This window comes from Kogia breviceps, chromosome 1 (assembly GCF_026419965.1).
Source record: "Kogia breviceps isolate mKogBre1 chromosome 1, mKogBre1 haplotype 1, whole genome shotgun sequence".
Classification (NCBI taxonomy): Eukaryota; Metazoa; Chordata; class Mammalia; order Artiodactyla; family Physeteridae; genus Kogia; species Kogia breviceps.
Genome location: NC_081310.1, coordinates 62,329,115 through 62,334,691, shown reverse-complemented (window position 1 = coordinate 62,334,691; position 5,577 = coordinate 62,329,115). Strand labels below are relative to the sequence as shown.

Genomic DNA, 5,577 nt, shown 5'->3' with positions numbered 1-5,577 from the left:
AGACATACATATTTATTCCTAGACAATATAAATTGTTTATATCTGGATAATTGGATGATGTTGTTTTTTGTTTTCTTGATTTTTTTTTTAGTGTGTGTGTATGCTTTCTAGTTTTTTAACAAGTATGAATAACTTGTGTCATATAAGTTAAAAACAACAGTAACACTGGGAGAAAAAAATTATGGTGACCAATAGTCCCAGTCAAACTGAGATGGCTGGTCACACTATGAAATATTTATACTCTTTCCTCCATCCTTCCCATTAAGTGGACAAATGACAAAATAGACTGTCTTGGAGTCCTGTACAGAAGGACATGATTGAAGTGGAAGGCATCATTATTATTCTGGAAACATACACTTTTTTTTGCTGCAAAAATCCAGGGATGAAGTCAACATATTTGGTTGATAATCCCCTTCACGTGTGCATGCTAGTTTGGCTTTCATTTCCATCTGCAGGGAGGCTTTAACAGCTGTTACTGTCAGGCCTTTGCACTATGTTTCCAAAGCTTTAAGAACCATACAAGGGCAGGAATATTCTGGGAATGAAGTTGGATGAGCTTAAGGAAAAATAGCTCACCTGCATTGTTACCTAGAAATGGACACCCTCCCTTTCCCTCTGTCTCAGTCTCTTGCTCTCCTGGTTTCTGTCCTGTGTATACCAGGCAGAGAGCCTGGAATGAACATCAGTGTGCCTGCATGGTATGCACACCAGCCAGACAGGAGCCTATCACCCCATTGTTCATTAGTTAAACAATGTTTAATGTCATTTAAGGAGTTTAATGGCATATTATTGGAAATATTACAAAGACAAGAGGGGAAAAAAAAGTCCTCCCTCTTATATTTTCCAGGCCTGTCACAAGCACAGTCATCCCAAGACCTGAGACCTATAGCTACAGAAGCCTTGTTCACTTTTGTTTTGTTTACTGAAACTATATATACTCTACTTCTGTCCTGAAAGAATTGAGTTGCCCATATCTCCAGTTGAAGAAGGCTCCCAGCCCCCTCTCAAACACATGTAAAGGAAGCCTAGATGCTAAACTCTGCCATGTGTGGAGGAATCCAAGAGCAAACAAGAAATACCAGTGCTTCAGCCTTACCCTAGAACAATTAAATAAAAATCTCTGATCATAGGCATTGGGATATTTAAGTATTTCACCAGGTGATTCTAATGTGCAGTTTGATCCAGTTCCTTCTCATATCTCAGCTCATTACTTGATGCACTCATTCATTCATTCATTCATAATTAATGTAATAATATCCTCTAAGAGTCCAGCACTATGCTATGCCCTATGGAAGACAGAAAAGAAGTGGAAGGTACAGTTCTGAACTACAGGAGAGTTATAACCCAGTGAAAGAAACAAGATGAATACACAGGCAAAGTGCCCTCTAAAGATGAAATTGGTGTAAGTGAGAGTAACCGGGGGATACTTTATTTAGAAGGTAGTGTTTAACAATATAAGAATTTAAGTCATAAAGCCAAGAGACCCTGGCTTCAGTCCTAACTCCACCATACCTAACTCTGTAAAGCTATGTAAGTTATTTTCTTCTTTGAGACTTTTTTTTTCTCATTTACAAATTGTCCTCTAAAGTTCATGAAGTCCAGCTTAAATAATGTATGGGAACAAGCTTTTGTAAACTTTCAAGTGCTACAAGATGTTTTAATTGTTAGTGACTGTATACTTAATATAGGGACACATTTTCTATAATCTGTCCCCAACCTGGCTTTCTAAACTTATGTTCAAATTTCTAGCTTCAAAACCTAGGCTCTTTCTTTTACTTGTGTATTCATCTATTGCTGAACTGCCTGATCCATTCTACTTACCTAAAACCTGCATGTTTATTCCCATAATCACATTTTGCTGATGCCATTTCCTCCTGGGAGTATCTCTTGCTCCCAACTCCCTAATCCTTACTCAACTTTCCCAACTCAATTTACTGATCAACTTTCATATCAAAGTATGTTCTAACTATGCAAACTCACACTAATCTCTCTCTCCCGGGAACTTATAGCCAATAACATATTGCATCATAATATGCCTCATTGTCTTATTTTTCACATGTTTACACCTTATTTCACCGTTTTGTAAATTCCTTGAAGAACAGGTACCAATCAAGGGTTACATTGCTTTGCTCTACTATAAAGACTTGTGACATTTAGAGGTTCAAATCATGCTTAAAGAAGGAAGGAAGGAGGGAAGGGGGGAAGAGGGGAAGGAGGGAAGAAGGGATGGAAGGAAGGAAGGAGGAAGAAAGGAAAGGATGATGGAAGATAAAAGGAGGAATGGAAAGAAGAATTCTTTTTCATGTACTGAGATTATGAAATTCTTAATCCTTCATATAGTTGCTTTAGCATCCACACAGTTTTAGATGCTGAACTAAAACATCTAAAGTTTTAGTAGTTGAAACATCTACATGCTGCCCTTCACAATAACTGGAACAGCCCCTTGCTGTAAATATATTTACCTATTCTTTCCTTGGGTGAACTTGTCACCTCCTCCAGTTTGATATTTTAAGCTTCAGTTATACAGGGCTTAAATGAGGCTTATTTCTTCTAACTCTACTTCTCCTCTCCCTTGTTTTGAGAATGAGGAGGGAGAAGTCTAGTGATAGTTTCCTGGCAAAATTATTTGTGATGCCTGCTCTTGATCAATGCTGCTCTCAGACCAGGCTGGAACCCTGAATTTGAGGTCCTGTCTGTCATCCAGCCACAGTCTCCTCATCAGACAAGTCATCCCTGGGACCAGGATATGTGCTCAACTGAATCCCATACTCCCCTCTAGATCATATTCTAAGACCTTGTAATTTAACCAAATGGCACCAGGCCTATGTCCAGGGCCTCCATGTGCCTTGTTCCTGCGTTTATCTTTCCACTCTCAGTGTGCACCCCCATAAAAGTGCCCCCCAAAGGCATCTGTGAGCCATGTGGACAGAACTTGGACATAAAAGTTGAGACTCTCATATGTAGTATGTGAAGCGTAAGTAGGTAGAAAGAGAATTGGCTAGGAGTCTATACAATAATGTTCTGAGGGGTCCAAGAATACTAACACAGATCTGGCTTCCAGGTTATAATAAATGTATTTGAGTGAAGGTGGTGGGTTAAGGACATAGTTTATGTAGATTTTAGTATCTAGATTTTATACTTCATAAGTCTTTAAGCATATAGGAAACTCTGTTTCTACTCTATTCACAAGTCCCACAAATTAAGAACAAGCTTAAACTTGAGGAAAAAACTGTCTTTTTAAAGCACCCACCCTCCTCACTTTTTCTTGTTAATTTAAAAATCAACATTAGTGATATATAATTTACAAAAAATTAAATGTATCAGTTTAAAGTGTACAATTCAGTGAGTTTTGACAAATACATAGACTTGTGTAATCATCATGCCAATCAAGATATGTCATATTTCCATAGCCTCCAAAATTTCACTCATTCCCTTTTGTTATCAATTGTCCCTCACTCATGATCCAGAAAACTACTGATTTACTTTCTGTCACTATAGATGCATTTTGCCTGTTCAAGAATTTCATCTAAATTGAATCACATGGTATTTATTCTTTTGAATATATAATGTCTCATTCAGCATAATGCTTTTAAAATTTGTCCATGTTGTTCCATGTAAAATAGCTCATTCCTTTTTGTTATTGATCTATATTCCATGGAATAAATATACCATAATCTGTAATCTATTCACCTGTTAATTTTCAGTGTTTGGCTATTATAAATAAAGTTGCCATGAACATTATTTTATAAGACCTTGTGTGGACAAATAAAGGCCTCGTGGTGTAATTGGTGAGTTATATATTTAGCTTTATAAGAGATTGTTAAGTACTTTTCAAAGTGATTCAACTATTTTATACTCCCAGAATAATGTGTAGGCGTTCAGTGATTCTAAATTTTGTCAAAATTTGGTATTGTCAGTCTTTGCAACTTTAGTAGGTATACAGTGGTAACATTGTGGTTTAAACTTGTATTTGCCTGAAGTCAAATGATGTTGAGCATCTCTTCATGTTTCTATTGGCCATTATTGTATCTTTCTTTGTGAAATATATGTTCATGTATTTTTCTTATTTTAAAAATTTGTGCTTTTTAAATTATTACTGAGTTGTGAAAGTTTTTTTTTTTTTTTTATATATCCTGGATATAAGTCCCTTGCCCATGTGCTATAAATATATTTTCCCATTGTAAGGGTTGTCTTTGAATTTTCTTAGTGGTGTCTTTCAAAGAGCAGAAATTTATAATTTTGATGAAGTCCAAATTATAATTTTTATGTTTCAGCTTTTTTGTGTCTTGTCTAAAAAAAAAAAATTGCCTATCCCAAAATACAAATGTTTTTCTATGCATTTTTCCTATAAGTTTTATAGTTTTAGTATTAAGTCTTCCCTTTCTGTCATTTCCAGATCTGCTTCTATTGATTGATTTTTCTCTTTATTATAGGTCACATATATTTCCCTATTTTTTTTTTCTTTTTTTGCTTGTTTATTTCTTTGTTTTTTACTGGATGCTTGACATTGTAAATGTTACATTATTGAATATTGAATTTTGTTGCTTTCTTTTAAAGAATGTTGAGTTTAGTTTGGCCAGGCAGTTAAATTATGTGAAATCCTCTTAAACCTATAAATTTTGTTAAGGTGTGTCTAGAATAGCTTTCAATCTATATCTATTTTATTCCTACTATAAAAATGTGAACTTTCTAAGTTCTCTCTAATCTGGCTGGTTAGAACTTGAGCATATCCTATTCTCTCTGGGACTTATTCAGCTTGTAGCTCTCCATTACACATTTTTTTTTTTCCATGACATTTGTACATTGCTCAGCCTTACCTTATCCAACAAGTGCATACTTAATATTCAGCAACATGTTCAAAAGAACTTCCATGCTGTTTTCTAGAGTTCGTAATCTATGTAATTCCCTCCACTCTCTGGTACTTTGGATTAAACCTTATCCTCACAAAACTCTGATTGCTGTTCCTTCAACTTAGCAAGACAACTGTACTCTGTACATGTTCCCATCTCTGCATTGTGTTCTAAAAATTGCCCCCAATTGCTTCTCAGCCTTTTGGCTAAGATCAAGTGTGGTATCTGTTCTTACCAGTAAAAATTGTCCCCAAGCAGAAAGTCAAGGCAATTGTAGAGCTCACCTAGTTTGTTTCCCTTCCCACATAGTTCTCTACTACTTTTTACAGTTGTTTCATATATTTTTTGAGTTTTCTATCCTTTTATGCCCAGAGGGCAAGTCCCAGGCTAGTGACTGTATCATGGTTGGAAACAAAAGTTACTTCACTTGGATATTAATTAATTCACATTTCTGATGTTATTTGTTGACTGGCAGTGCCTATGACTTCTCTTTTGGAAATCTTTTCTGAAATTTCCTCCCCAGTCCTGCCAGAAAAAATGAGGTTAAATAGGGTGTACAATTATGTCCAAAAAAAAAAAAAAAAAAAAAAGATTAGGATACACTTTGACTAGAGTGATTGATAAACTTTAATTCCAAGAAATAGAAAATAGAATCCATACTTTTAGGAATCCAGAACAATATTTGAGTGTAGGGAATAGAGATTGGTCAGCTCTGTGTCCAATACCA

At 35.5% G+C, this 5,577-nt stretch overlaps 1 pseudogene; it reads left to right on the top strand.

Annotated features, from left to right (window-relative positions):
- Window positions 1-5,036: 5,036 nt before the first annotated feature.
- Window positions 5,037-5,213, top strand: LOC131747318 (U2 spliceosomal RNA; annotated as a pseudogene).
- Window positions 5,214-5,577: the final 364 nt, after the last annotated feature.